The sequence below is a fragment of the Notolabrus celidotus genome, chromosome 10 (assembly GCF_009762535.1).
Source record: "Notolabrus celidotus isolate fNotCel1 chromosome 10, fNotCel1.pri, whole genome shotgun sequence".
NCBI lineage: Eukaryota > Metazoa > Chordata > Actinopteri > Labriformes > Labridae > Notolabrus > Notolabrus celidotus.
This window is the reverse complement of record NC_048281.1, coordinates 19,532,463-19,549,982: the sequence shown is the minus strand read 5'-3', so window position 1 is coordinate 19,549,982 and position 17,520 is coordinate 19,532,463. Positions and strand designations below refer to the sequence as shown.

At 38.6% G+C, this 17,520-nt stretch overlaps 1 long non-coding RNA gene across 1 annotated transcript in view; it reads left to right on the top strand.

The window, feature by feature from the left end:
* The window catches only part of LOC117820775, a 202,914-nt gene extending 197,022 nt beyond the window's left edge, over positions 1 to 5,892 (top strand). The window contains exon 2 of the long non-coding RNA XR_004632835.1: positions 4,603 to 5,892. This is a non-coding gene — a long non-coding RNA (uncharacterized LOC117820775). The remainder of the gene's footprint in view (positions 1 to 4,602) is intronic.
* The last annotated feature ends 11,628 nt before the right edge of the window (positions 5,893 to 17,520 follow it).

The following is a 17,520-nucleotide window of genomic DNA, read 5'->3' as shown; positions in this document are numbered from 1 at the left end:
ACACAGCACCAGCTATTTTTTATGCTGTGCATGTGAAACATCCTACAGATGTGGATAGTGGTGGTGGGCTTGCAAAACTGTCTGCCATAGTTTTCCCTGCTGCTTTGTTGACCCTGTCACATCCCTCTGCGTCTAGGCTGCCTCTATACTATTCATGTGCATACTGCTTCTTGTGCCTACATTGTGTTAATTTTTTAGGACATGCCCAGCCAACAGTTTGGTAAGTTAGTATATGTCCGACCTTACACCCCTGGTTTTCAGCTCTTTGCTGCATGTTCCTCCGTCTCTCTTTCTGTGTTTCCTGTCTCCATTGACTCTCCTATATACGGAGTCCCTCCAGTGATATTTAAGGGGGAAAAATGAAGATAATCAAATCTTGACCTTTGAGATATTGTCAATTATCTCCATTTGACTGTTCAATATTGCTTTAGTTGCTTTTAAAAAAAGTAGATTTCACAACATTTAATACTGCTGCTGTCATTACCACTGCTCATAGTTTAACTTTCTATGTAGAGAAAGGTAACCTAAAGTTGCACTCACCTGCTCCGCTTCCTTTGCTAATATTGCTGGACAGGATCCAATATGAAAGTATCAACGTTGTTTAGCCTACTGGATTAGCATGCTAGCAGAAACCAACGTTTTAGCCACATTTTTTACCAATATGATGCCAAAAGAAACTAATGGCCCTTTTCCACTACACAGTTCCAGCCCTACTCGACTCGACTCAGCTCCATTCGACTCGACTCTACTCAGTTTTGGTAACTTTTCCACCAGCCCAAGTACCAACTCACAGTGGGCAGGGTCGCTGTACGAAACTGCGTTCACGTCATTTTGAACGCGACACAAACACACAGGTTTGATTCCTGTGTTGGGCGTTCACTCTTCGGTGACGACATTCTCTGACCAATCAGTGGCCGGCAGTCCATCGACATCACCTTTTAGTATTGACTCAGCTTTACTGGAACCAGAGCAGAGCAGGTACAAAAAACTGGTATCTGATACGAGGTACTGCCCCCCTTGGAAACTCAACACAAACCGAGTAGAGTCTGGTCAAGTCGAGTAGAGTAGGGCTAAGACGGGCCGGTGGAAAAGGGCCATAAGGGTCTTATCTCACCTTACAGTGGCGTACAGTTTGACCAATCAGAATCAAGCATCTTACACAGCTTGAAGATCAGTAAGAGAGCCAGGTAACAAGTACGGGATAATGTATGGTTAGCAGGTGGTAATGGGAAATAGAATCCATACAGGGTGAGATAAAACCCTGACACAATGAGTCATGTAGCAGTGTAACAGTGGCTACTTTTAGTATCTACAATGTCACCAAATGATTGGCTGATGCTTTAGTCTGTTAATAATTCAGACATTTCTACATACAAACACAATCTCAGCTTTGATAATATGTAAGTTTCAAATATGTTGACTGACTAAAGACCAAGGTTGAACTTAAAATCAAGAGCCTGCAGCCAATGAATTTGCAAACCAAGGGGTATTGAACAGAAAAGAAAATAGATCATGGTGATTCAGGGACCTGTGGGGTTACAATCCATTTTTGCAACACCTCAGTGAGTAATTTTAGCCTAAGCTAAGCTACCATAACTAACAGCTTTGGGGCATGTTCCGGTCATAGAGGTACTGCAGGGACAGTGTGTCCTTTTTCTAAACTGAAATGTGTGAACTGCACTGGTTAAATTCAGTTGTTATTCAAATGTATCTTTTTCAGTGAAAAGCATCTCTGCATTATTTACACTCAACTGAAGAAGTAAAGTGGAATGTGAATAGATTGTGGTTCATTTTTTTCCTTTCCTTTTTATATAAACTGATCTGGTGCAGGATGATTTTAAAATATATGCACCACACTGAGACTATCACTGCAGTACTCAAAACTTGTATTTGTACATTGGAAGAATATATGCACTATAACGCCTTGTTCAGTATTGTATAAGCTATGGCACAAGAGGTGTAAAGTTCACGATTTAAAAACACATTTGTTAAAGTTTTGTTAAAGGTTGAAAATCATATTCCTGTTGAAATATTTAAAAAGAGTGACACAGTGCAGTATAACTTTACAGTGTGGCCTGCTATCCTCTCCCTTGCATAATACTTGTTGCCCTATGGCAAGTTCAAAGCCATAACTGATCCCTGAATCTTTTTAGGATATGAAACTCACTGCACTGACTCATATCTGGAACTCACTGACTTATTGTACTTGAACATTTTAAAGGAGAAATTCAACTTCCAGGCTTAAGAAAATGTTGCAGTGATCAATTTTGGATGTATGACTTAGATTGTGATGTTAGTTGTTATTTACATTCAAGGCAGTATGTAATATTTACAGTGTTACCACACTGAAACCATCCTATGGCTCCATCTGCAGACTTGTTTTGTTGAACTCTCACCAAATATTTATTGCAGTGCCCCATGACATTATTACAAATAAAAGAAGACACACACGTTGTGCCACTTAATGTTTTATTCTGCTTAGGCTAAAACATGGTTGAAGCTTTTGTAGGCATATTTTGGAGATTCTCTCAAACAACCTCAAGAGAGTGTGTTGTCATTTCCTGGTACAAAGCCTGAAATTGTGTGGAGAGAATATTCATGTATATTGTATTATACAGTATCATCAAGAACAAGAGCCAAGTAGGCAGGTTTAGCTTTATTCACTGAAATAAATGATGAGTAAGGGGAACTTTAAGAAAGTTTGAAAGTGACCTATGTAAGGTTGTGTCTCGCAGCCTAATGTTGAAGAGAAGGATGAGAAGAAAAAGTTTCAGTCTTTAAACTTTGGATGGCACATCTCTGCCTGAAACTCAATGAATACAGGATTAGCCATGACACATTCTCGTGCTTACTGCATCACTTTGTGTTTTTTTAAGATAATATGTAGACAAATTCACCAAGACTAAAAAGAAAATGTTTCTGTGAAGACAAATGACAGGGCAGTGGAGCTGTGCATGCTCCAAAGCTGAAGAGTTGTACTACAGAGTAAGTTTGAAACAAAAGCAGTCGAATGGTGTGAAACATTTTGAAACTATAAAAGTGCACACAATGGAATACAGATGTCTGCTAGGTGAGTCTTGGGGCATCCAGGTGGAGAATAGAACCCTCTATATCTCTCTCTCTCCTCTCTCTTATATACTTTGTTTCAATGTGCTGATGCACCATTTCATAGGCATACAGACCTTCGCTTTTTGAGCCTACGACAGAGTAAGTAGGCCTTGCACGTTGCCTGAAATGCCTTTTGAGATTTATAAAATTAACAGAGTCATACAGTGTAAGTTCATTCTTGCTGGCGAGCACATTGCTCAGTCATGTTGAACAAAAAGTTGCCCTGTGTCAACCCACAGTAAGTGTTGGGGTAATCCACAAAGGCATGTCTGCAGCTGGCTGCCATTAGTCAGTGTTTTTAGTAGCCACTGCTTTATGTATAATTGAATGAATACATTTGTCTCACCATGGCAAATTGAAGTAGTTGTTGAAAACTTAGAGGCAGTAGTTGATAATTGCATAAACATTGATCGGCAAAATGTATATATATATATATATATATATATATATTTATTATGAAACCTTGCAACAACATGAGGCTCCCATGACAAACAAAAATGTTAGGCTAATTGTTTCAGTAGTATTTGAATAACTGCAGACATTCAGATGCATATACACACGCAAATGTATGAGTGAAATGTTAAAACTCAGCAATTCCAACATTGTTTAAATCTATGTCACAAATCTTAAAAGACTTATCGTAATGCATATTTATTTAGATAAGTCTTATATGAATCTGTGAGAGGAATGCAAGTAGAAAAAAACAGCCTTTGTCATCATCTGGGTTCACTTTCTGTTCTCAACACAGCATCCTGAGAGAGCACCAATCACAATAGTGTCACATTTCAGCATCTTGTGTCAGCATTATATTAAAACTTCACTGTTTTGCGAGGCCTTTTTAACGTGGCATTTGGATTAAGTGTCAAACACAGTTTGTGATTACACAGTGATTTGCAAAACAATCAACTTAGATTATCAGAAAACAAAAGGGCAACTCTCAGTGTGACAGAGCAAGCCAAATTGTTAAAATACTATACAACTGTGACCAAATTAGATACCGTGATCACTTTAATGCCAAATAATCATCATCAAACTGGTGTAATAAAACAGGATAATAAATAAAAAATCAACACTGTTATTGTACGAATGTCAAACATCAAACAAATGCTGCATAAAAGATGGTTGGTAAAGGTTGTGTGTAAACCCACTTCACTGCAGCACTGAAAATGTCCTGTCATTGCTGTATATAAGCAACAGATCCTTTAGGTATAAGTAACAGTATGACCTTATTTTTGTTATTTATACACCTTTAAAGATCTTAAAGAAATAAGATGAAACAATTCAACTTTTAAAAGTTAGTTGCCATGTTCTACTTGCTGCATCTTACTGTAACGACACATCTGTGTGCGTAATCTAAATCCAAATCTATTCAAGCTTGGTGAAAAAATCTGGTCTGGTAGCCAGCCTTCTGTCTCCTCCAAAGGTGTTGTTCATATTTTTTTATTTTTGAGCAGTAAACAATATATTTTACCACTTTTCTGGTTTTCCACTCAGGTGGCTCCTATCAGACTCCAGACATCCTCACTGGCCATGCTGAGGGTCTCCTGCAGCTGATCAGAGCCAACGACAACAATGGCAGCAGCCTCCATGCCTTCATCTCATCTGATGAAGAGGAGAAGTGATATTTTCTTTCCACTCTTCCCTGATGATGAAGAAGAAGAGATAAGGCAGGAGAGATCATCATCCCAGTCTTCTCTGGAGATGAGGATGAGGACAACAAGGATGAGATTGAGGTTGGTGAAATCAGTGCTACACTCTTGTCTGATGATGAGGATGGGGATGACATGGATGAGATCAAGGTAGGTGACATCATAAACCCCTTCTCTGGAGATAAGGATGAGGTTGAGGTAGGTGAGATCATTATCCCACTATTCTCTGGAGATGAGGATGATAGTGAGGACATCAAGGAAGGGAAGATTTTTTCCCTGAAGTTCCTTGATGATCAGGACAAGGAAGACAAAGATGGAATTGAGGATGGTGAGGTCTTCATTCAGAATGATGAAGATGAGATTGAAGAATAGCCTGTCATCCCACTCTTCTTAGACGGTGAGGATGAGGAGGATGAAGATGGGATTTGGGAAAGAAAGATCATCATATTGCTCTTCTTGGACAATGAAGAACAGTGAATATGTGCTATATGTAGTGTGCACTTTCGTATTTGAGACATTATTACTTCTATTCTTGCACCCAACAACAAAACAAGATGACATTTCAAGACTCCCATGATGGCTACTACCCTGTAGTGGCATTTACTGCAAGTGCATGAGTATATAGATACCACTGTTCATGAGGAGCGGAAGTTTTGATGCTAACTTGTATGAAAAATGTCCTCCTAAACAGTTAATCTGTTTGAGTTGTGGTAGCTTGAGAAATATGCACATTTTCCAAGTTTAAGTAAATGTATAAAAGTGGAAAGTCATTTAAAAAATGTCAGGACTTGAATCTTGGTAAATTTTCAGGAGTTTCAAGCAGGGCTTGAGATACACTTGTCAATACAAATCAGACTACATTTCAAGCAGAAACAATAAAACATTATGCCAGAGGAGTTAATTATACTTGAGGATTATTTCCATGATAAACTGCATGGTGAGAATAAAAACTTTGAAAGAGTTAATCCAGGGCATACTGTGTATCACTCCCCTGTATTCAGGGGGACTGGACATGTTGTACCACAGCAAAACATAAAAGTAACTTGTTGAAAATGTAAACTCACAGAATGGAGGAAAGCAGATTATAAGGTGGGAGAAAATTACTGATTAAAATTTCCAAAAGCGGCAGCACTGATTACTGCTCAGCAGCCCTCCTGTTGTTAGATGAGGAAGAAATCGTCTCTGATTTGAAGTGCTTTGTATTGACTTTTATTGAAGCCTCTCTATGAATCCTGTTTTCTACTCTACCCAGACCTCTGACCTATAATTTCCTGAATCTGCAATTGCTATAATATAAATCCACACTCAACATGCAGGTGTGATCATCTAATCATTGCAAAATTGGTGACCTTAAGGTGTAAGTGCACTCCTGCTGCAGGTGCTGCAGTGTGGTTTGTAGAGAAGCAGCTGGAGCAGGAGGAATACATTATTTGTAGGAGGAATACAATAAGACCAAGAGGAGCCACGGTGGCTTCAATTACGTTAAATCATATAAAGGGCTCTGATCTGTTTTAAAAGCAGCAGACAGTTTAATGTGTCAAGAAGGAGGGTGGATTTCTGGAGAAGAAAAAGCAACTGATGTGTTGAAAGCTACTAAAATGCAGCAGTGTGCTAATGTAAAGCACCTCACATCAAGTATACATACAAGGACAGAATGATTAAGTTAAGTGAGTAAATGTTTACAATACATGAGGCAAAGACTATAACATGCTATTAGGATTCACTTTCATGCAGTACACAGACCCTAATGCAATATTCATATAGACAGAGCAGATAAATAATACACTATTTTCATCTAAAGAGGGAAAAAAAAAAATCCTTCTAACAGTGCATACCATGACAAATCTAGACTGGTATCTGTTATGTTTTATATAATTTGTGATAATTTGTGTTGTTCAATGATGGTCCACACGGGACACTTCCCAGTAACAGATTATTTCCACCAGCATCCAGAGTCCCGCCTCTCAAAACTGAAAATCTCACAAAATCTCTCTCAGTCAAATTTGGCTTGTTAGATGGTAGACTGCAGGATGGTTATCAAGCTTAACATTCCTAGTTTTTTAGAGGGAGTTTTGCTGCACCAACTTTGCATTTGACCACACCTCAGTTTAAGTCAAGTCAAATTTATTAATAAAGCACATCTAAAAACACAGCAGAAGCTGGCCAAATTGCTGTACAATACATAAAAAACACAATGTGAGACCAAACAAGCAATCATTTAAAAAGAGACAAACAAACGACCAGGAAAGCACAGCATTAGAAATGAGAACCTATTCAGGGCTAGATGACCCAAATGCTAAAATATAAAAGTGATTTTTGAGGAGAGTCTTAAAAGAGTCGACAGAGGGGGCGGCCATGATTGAGGAGGGGAGGCTGTTCCAAAGACGCAGGGCCTTTACACTAAAGCGCAGTCGCCCTTCAGCTTATATTTTGACCGGGGAACTGCCAGGAGACCTGTGTCAGAAAACCTCAGAGGCCTGGAGGTTTTGTAAGGGCTCAGGAGGTCAGTAATACAGGGAGGGGCCAAACCATTCAGACCATTCAGAGTTTAAGACCAACACCACTACCAACATGGGCTCAAGTTTATTTGCAGTTTTCACAACATGGGTGCTGGGCATCAAAATGATGACTGTGTTGGGTGGAAAACAACAAAGACACCTATGCTGCATGCCAAGACACTTTGTGCAAGGTGTTAGATGGGGCCCTTTGAGTTGAAATGCCAGTGGTTATTGAAGAGAGAGGGCAAATATTGGCAGTCCGCATCATTGATACACATGAACCTGCAAGACAATGGGAGGGTGTACAAACACCCAGGGAAAGAGTTTGTAACATGCATTAACCAATATTAGCCCCTAAATTGTAATCTGCTTGTAAACCCACATCCATAAAGCTGTCAGCACTAAAGTAGCAATGAACTGACCCTTGTACATGGACACAACAGAGATCACTCTAAAACAGCTTTTACCACGCATGTCTTACTGATGTATACACTCTATTATCTCTGGCATACTCTTGTCTGGTGTTGTAATAGAGCTCATGGGATTCTAGTCAGTTATCCTCATGGCAACCCATAACTTTGCTGCTTCATCAAAGATTATGCTTTGACCTTCCTTAATTACTAAAATATTTGGCCATCGTGCTCCATATCAGCCTCTTTCACTCATCATGAGCTCTTAACCATTGAAGGCTTTAAACATCAACTTCATTATTGTTTAAATTGCAAACAGCACTGTGTGAACATTAAAAAGAAAGAGGATAATAGAAAATGCAGGCTATTAATCAGTGATGCAATTATAAATAGCTTTGTTCTGGTACCAAATCCACTGATCAATGACATGTACCATCTGTGGCTGCGCACAGATTCTAACGGCACATTTGTTTTATAAATGTGTTGCTCTTTGCATGATTGATTGCTTGTGCAAAATGGCCCATGCATTATTTGGTGTCCTCAACTTGGCACCAATCTGAAACTTTCCCCCAATTTTTCATTGAAGGTTTGGACCTAGATAAATTTTTTCATTAGATTTCTTGCCATGTTTCAACCCTTTAAAACGAAACCCTTTTCGACTTACTAGGAAGTACCCTTATTAATTTCCCCTTTACATAATGTAAGTTAAATGGGTAATGTGTCCTGACATGATGACATAATGTTAAATGAGTGCAATGATCCCTAAAGTATAATGATTGGCGCGTGTCTATGAGTCACTGGCAGGCTGCTAGCTGAGCTTTTTCTCTGGCCAGCTGTACAGACGGATGTCCAGCGGGCGTTTGCAGATTCATGTCTAAGTTCATTTAAACTTTCTGATGATGAAAACATGAAAATGGGTTTTATTTTACACAGGGTTAGGAGGAAATAGTTCACAGAATTGAGGGAAATTTTAAAAATGCATGATTTGAATTTTCCATAAAAATTAATTTTTGACGATAATGTAATGAGCAGCTCAAAGCCAGGCACATTTAGCCTGGACCAGTGAAGATGCTGCAATATTGAAGAATACTGAGTTTTATATAAGTAGGGCAGATCTGTGGGCTTCTATATATTTCATATTATACATGTGCTCTATTCTCCTAAGCTGAGCTACTTGAAAGAGTTGCAAAAGCTTACCTCATCTGATTCATATGCAGAGAAATATGAGGAATTTGTGATCACCCCTGCATGTCCACAGATTGTCACCATAATAATCAAAGTTAGATGAGAGCAGAATGGATATGAATGCATTATGGGTCTTTAAAGTTCTCACTGATAGAAATAACTTGACCTACCACACAGCACAATGCCTAATTTAAAGGTTCCACCACTCCTTTTGCATAACACGTCCACAGCAGGAGCTTTCCAGGCGCACTCATTCTTCACTCTGCAATGAGGGCAATCCCTAAGTGACCACCTCTCTACGCACTGGTGACGGCCCCTGAAGGCTGCAGACCAGCTTCCAGAGAACATTCAGGCTAGAGTCGAGCTCCACTAAAGCTGCTGACCTCAGCTCTCTAACCTTCCCCCCATTAGCAGCCGAGATCTTTCTTTGCATTTAGCATGCAGGCAGAAGCTAGCTCCGGGGCTGGTGCATAAATTTAGCAATGGTGGATGTTTGTTCTAATTAGATTTATGGGTAGGAAATGTTTGGACAGCACTGTTTTATTATTAAGCTTGGAATCAGGTCAGATGAAAAGAGTAGCAATGAAATGCTCTTTGAAATGGATAAGGTATGTGAGAGAAACAGGGTACCCAGTTGTTAAAAATGGTGTATATAGGGTATTTAAAAATATATCAGTAAAACAAGGACAATGGATATAAAAGTGATTCATTGATAAGTTAAAACTAGAAGTAATGAAAATGAACCTCAGTATTAGATATATTCCACTAACATTGTTTTCATTAATCACACAGCTGTGTTGATACTTGATTATGATTAGTCATTATAGCAACATACTTGTATTTCTCAATAGCACACCATCGGTATGGATTCAGCTGTAGTCAAGACTCTGTCAGGCTAACTGTAATCGTATTAATCCACCGAAAAGAGGTCAGGATAGTTTGATGTCTGCTTGATTACGAAGGGGAAAAAAAGGACAAAACGAGCAGAGGAGGAGGAGGCACGATTAAAGACAATAAGAGTGGAGGCATGACAGCGGAATCGACAACATTGAAGCTGGTGTGTGAAGTTAAAATTTGAAGGAACACAGTACAGGATAAAGCGGTTAACAGCTGATAAATGAAGAGGAAAATGTGTGAAGAAGCAGAAAATCTCAAGTCAGAAGCTGCACAGATACATGAGGTTCTGTTTACCTGGTCTTACTTTACCGCAAGTGGAAATGTTTAGGTACATGTGAGCAAAACCAGATTGCTTTGCTTGTTTTAGGAAATGCTCATCTTTCAGGTAGGAGCTAAGTTAGCCTATTTTGAGAAGGTTGCAAATTTAACCTTTACTATGGAAACAGTTCAGACTGTGGGAGTAATGGACTTTTTTCAACTGGAGAAATATAACACATTTTAAAACAATAACATCATGTCCAATCGATAATGGATGTAAAATCCTTGATTTTTAAAGTTAGTAGCTGTGTAATCAGCAGTATAATTTATGATTAGCAGGTTGTTCTATCAGAGGAAGCCTTCAGGGTATAAAAACCCTGATCTGTGTTTGCTTCTTGGCTAACTTCTTCAATTTGGCTGACATCTCTTCCAATCAGCTTCTTGTGCCTTTAACATCTTGCTGTTTCTGTGTACTGTACTTCCTCTCTTATTCATCTCTTTGCAGATAATGCTCAGCCTCTAACCATGAATCTAGAATTTTGTGCTCACCAAATGAATCAGACATAATATCAAACATGTCCTTCATGTTCTTTATTGACCTTAAATGCTAACAGAAACTTCAAAGTTTTGCCACAGTTTCAACAGGCAGAGGTGAGATTTGCCAGTCTCCTTTCCACAGTTTGATTTAATTTGACATGTTGGACCATGAACTGCTAGAACAGCCTAATCACTGTACATCTTGCCCTTATTTAATTCTCTCATATTGTTGTCATTAGATTTTCCTCTCTCATTTCTAATCTTAACAGCTGAAAAAGAAATTATGAAATGTGCCGTTATATGAGCTTTCCACATTTTTCTTATCTGCTCTCCCCTTTAGTTCATACATTTCTTAGTCTGATCAGACATCCTGATGGACTGTGAACTCGCCAGAAAAGCCATCCATGTTTAGTTTCTTTCCAGTGATACTGCAGTGAAATAAAAGGTTTAAGGATGGATGGCTTAAACACAATTATTTTTAACAGTCACCCAACATTTCCTCTCTTCATAATCTTATAGAATTCACACAAGTTAAAAATGAAGTTCAGAGTTAATTAGCCTTATGATTGAATTTATTTTAGAATGGAGAAATTAGCCTGGAGGCATAATGAACTAATCCAACATTAGCTTAACAATCATAATATTCATAATTGAACATTTCATGTGTGTATTTTAAGCAGGACTACTGCAGCAATTGAACATCAGCCTAAGCCAAAATTTACTATTTAATTTTTATTCAAGTAGAGGACATTCACTGAGAAATATCAGCACACACTCACAACACTGTAATTCCAACCCTGAGGATCAATAACTGTCAAAAGCTTTTGAATGAGGGCCTTATACGTTATGATGACACCAGTGCTCACCAAGCTTTTGAAGCCATCAAACAGTACCATGGCCGAGGAGGCACTGTCATTCATAATGCATTAAAAATGTTGTATAACATCTTATTTCTGTGTAGCAAGTTGCCAGTTTTTTATAGTAACTGCATGCACTGCGGTCTGATGTAGTAGACTGAAATAGAATTACAGACGTCCCACCTGGCTGCATAGAGACTCAGAGGAGTCAGCTAATTGAATAAACCAAACACCACAACTGAGAGTTGCAATGTGACCTGGTACAGTCCATGGCACATCCATTTAGATTCCATCTGCTCTGAATTAAGGATGTGCACATTCTCATTTCTGTCCCTGCTGCTCCCAGCAAAACAATCACAATCACACAAATGCTGCCAAATGCTTGCATGAGATGACAACAGCTGGCAAGGAGTTGCAGGTGGAGTCAGACTGCTTTTGGAGGTTTTAGATATCAGTTCATGTTATCAGTGATCTTAAACATTATCTGTTTTATAACGTGAAGTGGGCTATTCCTCTTAATTAATTTTCTAATAAATCAAGCTTTGAAAACAGATATAATTAGTCATATTCAACCAAAGCAGCTGTTTGGAGTGTATAAAAAGAGAACCACAGTTCATTCATCTGATAAGGGTACAAAAATATTAAAGACACCATGAGGAGCTTTTGAATGATTTCAAATGCTGTCACTCTCATACTGATGCCTCATCATGACCTACATAGTAAAATGAGATTATCAGTGACTAGGCTGGTTATTTATTTATTTTTTACACTGAATTTTAGTGCCTGTGTTCAGGTCGGATTTTCTATGAAAAAAAGCAGAGAGGATATTCAGCACTAACCTGGAAGTGGTTTTGTTAAGAACTCTGCTGGGTAGGCTTAGCAGTGAAAAACTAAATTAGCCTGCAGAGGGAAGGTTTTATTTTGTAGATACACTTATTTTTAGAAAGAAGAAACATACTTTATTAAAATCAATTTTTCCACTCGTGTTATTTTTTGGTCATGCTATACGCACAGTTTTGGTGTATATACATACAATTTTATGCAATGTACAAACATGCAGTGGACATGCACTTAGGGAGAGATGTCAGAGTGAGGATGCTGCCTTCAACCGAGCACTTGGGGGTTCGGTGCCTTGCACAAGGGCAACTCGGCAATGCCCAGGCAAGTGAACCATCACCTCTCCAGCCACCAGTCCACTTGCCAGGCTTCGTCCATGCTGGACTCGAACCGGCGACTCTCTGGTTGCCAAGCCAAGCCAAGCCCCTATGGACTGAGCTACTGGCCGCCCCCTTACATAGTGTTTTGTTCCCACAGCTAATACTGGACCAGGATTAGCAAAAGGTGTATGTATTCTATTGAAGGATTGTTTTAGACTGCTCATCTTGAATGGCCCAAGATAGTGGCTAAAAAACCGATGGTACTTTCTGTAAAGGTTTTGGTAGTTTGAACAGTGAGGTACAACCACTGATCATGTCTAAACATCTATCAGGTTTAAGGACGAAGTAAATATTCAGAGGAATATTTCTACTGAAACTCAAAAGTATTTGTGACAACAGTTACATTAATGGAAAGCAACTGTATGACAAACGCATACTTTTTGCCAAGCAGTAAGTTTCTAACTTTATACCTACCTGTGTTCAGACATGAAACCATGCAAGGTTAGTAAAGCATGCAGCCAATGACAACTAGTTGAAAGTGATCAAATCTTAGTCAAACTGAGAATGACAAAATCTTGCTTTAGCACCAAAATTCAGCTTCTTCCTCACAGAACCGCATGCACAAAGCCTTACTAGCATTACAGTATGAATTATGAATGACCACAGGGCTCTTTATGAAGGCTTATGTTATCTTTGTATTGTATTATTTAACAGAAAACTGTTTTGCATGCTGGGCTAGAGCAGGCATTGCTTGTTGCTTGAAGTGTCACCATTGGCCTGGAAACGATACTACATAACGTCACTAGATCTCTATTAGATTCTGCATGTAAAGCTGGGAGTTGAGATACATTCTTTATGACTTATGTGCTATTGCAACAGTATTAAGCATGACAGGATATGCATGAAGGGCAAGCTACAAACATGTAGAAAGGTTGGCAGCACACTAAATGCCAAATGTTTTTTATATACGTTTGTATATTTCACTTGAATCTGCCAAGTTAATAATTGGGAACAATGTGATGTTTGGATTTTGCTGTTTGACACCATCATTACTGTGACACAAGATTCAGACCAAGCCTTTTAGGTCATTATTTGTGTCCTGCTGAGCACACATAAGGCTGCTTGCCCAATTAAGAACATTTACTCCTTTCCCAAGCTCATTGCCGGATCATTGGAGTCATTTTTCACGCCTATGCAAACAAAATGGGGCATGCCCACTCTTAAAGTGTACTTACTTCTTACAAATTACTCAACATTCAATTAAAGGAACTGGGATCTGCTAAGAACAGCTAAAAGCGACATTCACAGAGCTCAGTATCAAATTAAGGAATACTTACCTAAGCCATTTCAGATATCTACCCACTTTCTTCCTTACTTGCTCAGGAGATGATTCATGGAGAATAAGAGATTTTGGGGTAACTCACTGGTATGAACAGTCCTCAATCGCTTGTCTCAGCAATTAGTCTAAAAGGCACATGGGACATTTGAAGCTGCAGCATACCTGAATTTTTTAGGTTACCACTGATTTATCAGACTCTTCAAATATATTTGAGGACTCTTGGGAAAGCCCCGATAGTGTGCAGAGTGTCTGCCTTTATCCCATGACGGCTTCATTTCTTCTGCAGGGTGTATGAGAGCGGAAGTCGAGGTAGAAAGTGGGATGGAGTTGTCATTTCATGTGCTACGCTGTAGCTCAAACTCCACACCCCCACTCTTATTCAGATACATACAAATTTTGAAACAAGCCAACACTCCAACAGGAAAGGATGGCAACTAGGATAATACAGAACACAATGTAACAGAAGCAGCTTTCAGAGTTAGATACATATAGCCATTTGGGAAATGCCAAACACAAAAACCATAGTTCTCTCAAATGTTTGAAAATGGGATTGGCAAGCTCCATCACATCAACAAAAAGAGGGGGAAAGAAGCAGAGAAGTTCTAAGCCTCAAGCTTCATTTCAACAAAAAAAGGACTGGGCTTTCTCAAGCAAAGCTGTGCACCAATTTGTTTTGAAATTGAAAGGATAGTATGTGACAGTTTAAACTTTCGACTCATTTATTCCAGCGTGATGCCTACACAAGTGTCAGCACATAAGCATGAGGGGTGCTATTTTTATATATGAGTGTGAATGCACATCAAGGAACTGGAAAGTAGCTGAATTTATGCATTTGTTTACACGCACAGGGTTCAGTCATAGTGTTACACTAAAACAGGGTCATTGAATCATCACCCCATCCTCTCATCCACTATCCACTAGGCTCTGCTGTGCATGGTTATATTTTTCATTATCTGGCTGTGTGAAATAATTGGTTCTGATTTATCAAAACTCCCAAACAATGGTAATTAATTCCCACAGTTAAAGTAACCTGATTTCAAGCGTCATACCCAATGGTTCGGTGGACAGTAATGGCAACGCAAATTTTCCTGCAGATATACGGTTTGCCTTGTCTAGCATTCCTTCAATGTGTATGTCAGTTTAATATGAATTATAACAAATTAGCCCGTCAATGTTTTAACATGATTTGGAACTGGAAAGTCCAGGAAATGTTAATTCATACCATAAGGAGGGTGATTAGAATATGTTGATATGACACTTCTTTTGTTTTTATGGCCCACTGTAAAGTACTTGTTACCTGTATTGAATAGTGCTATATAAATAAAGTATTATTATTATTATTATTATTATTATTATTATTATTATTATTATTATTATTATTATTATTATTATTATTATATGGAAGCCAACCCAGAAATCAGCTGGAGTATTTTTATTATATATTTTTTTTCAAAGATCTTTGCATTATCTTTTGTTTGTTATGCATAAATCTAAATAAAAACAATCCAAGGAAGTGAAGTTTTTGCATAAGAAACACAATATGTAAATGAATGAAAAAACAAGCCAATAATATATGATAATAACTTAAAAGATTGATAAATACTTAAGCAGGGAAATAAAAAAATTGTGAAACTATAATACGATGAAAAGTGAATCTCAAAAATCACTTATTGTTCTGCATAAAAAAGAGCAATAAGTATAAAAATACAAATATATATCTATATATATCAAGATACACCTGCATACATACATATACATACATACATGCACAAACACACATGGAAATAATAATATAATAATACAAATAAAAAGAAAAAAAAAGAATAAATAAACAAATAAATACATGCTGGAGTATTTTTTAAATACACAAACATTTCATTTTATAATAAATAAAATCATCAATCAAATTTAGGTGAAATTGTTTTTTATATTAATTCAGTAGCTGGTAATAATTGATGGTATTGCTTTGTGTCAGGGTTTTGCTCCCTCTGTTGGACTTCTAATTTGCATAGTCAGCCATTTGGGAAAAAAAGGAGAAAGAACCTCAAGACTGAGCAAGAATGAAGGCCTCTCAAGATGTGCAATATTTATGTTGTGCACTTTTCTGTCAGAAACTCTGTTTTGTCTTTAAAATGACCAAAGCTCCCTCCTGTCATATGAAAGAATTTCCTCAGACTGAAAATCAGTTGAGGCATACTCACTTCTAAATGATCAAAGGCCCCAATAAATTACCTCCACACAAAGCAAAGACCACCACTGTCGGAAGCTGAAATATAAAATATTCACATCATGCTCAGTTCATCACTAATAGCCCTGAAACTGCAAATGCCACAGGGTTAGGAAGGTGACAGTGGCACCCAAAGGCAGCATGCTACAAAATTGCACATTCTAATGGTGCTTCATTTCTATGAGGAGCAGGTTCAGATGACAACACAGTCTGAGCGGTGACAGATGCATTCGGCTGTTGTGAGAGGAGTCACACAATGTTTAACAGTCAGCAAGATTGTCTCGAGTTAAACGTGTCTCCTGCCTCCAGAGGAGAATGGAGTCAGATGAACAGATGTGTCTTTGGTTCAACATTTTGAGGTGATGGGTAGTGAGGAATAAGCTAGCAAGCAGGATGATCCCCCCCCCCCCCCTTTTTTTTTTACATAATGTTTTGTTCTCATGGTTGATAATGAAGCAGAAGTGGCAAAAAGACGTTGATTTTCTGTTCAAGTGTTGTTTGAGACAGTTAATTCTTATAACTTGGGATTTTCTTGGTAAAAGAGCAAAATGTCTACAAACAGGATTTCATGTGTTATGCTGGACTGTGAATGCTTTATTGCTGCATATCATAGACAGTATGAAACATGGACGTAGTCTCAGTTACACCCATTGATTTTTGAAGCCGAGTTTTGAAACCTATTAGTGGGGGTCACCATATTGGAAGATTTTAACTCAACCTAACTTTCCCGTTGACATAGAAAGAAGCAAAGGGGTGGAGTGAGACAGACCTTTAGCCTTCACACTAACACCGTATTTATACAGGGAGCATGTGCAAGGCTTTCCATCAGCGCCAAGCGGCACTTTCTGGTTTGAAAATACGAGTCCAATGCGGAAGTGCTAAAAACTGCAGTTCATCGAGGATCCGCTTGAGGCTGGCTCCGGAAGTACCGGAAACCACATACACCACAAATTCAAAAAAGCCGATCTTTACAGCAGAAATAAACATGTTACAGCCTGGTACAAAAGACGAGTGTAGTCTGGATATCTCATTTCTTGATCGGCACACACTGTAGGAGGGGTGAATTTTTTTCTAACGCAGCAATTTCGAAGATATTTAGATTACGAGTCTTCCAATGAGAGGCACAGTTGACTTGATTGACAGGCGGGAACAATGTAGCTGTTGGCTAGGAGGCTCAAACTCCGCCTCTTTATGTCACAATCACTTGACAGCAGCACTATGGCTGCCCCCGACGATTGAACTCAAAACAGCGCTTCAGAAACAGATGGGTGATGTCACGGATCCTACAACCATATTTTATACAGTCTATGGTCAGGGCTGCGGGTTTGCTCTGTCCAACAGTGGAAGCGCAGTCGAGAGCAGCCAGGAGCAGCTGAACCCAGTATAGAAAGAACAAAA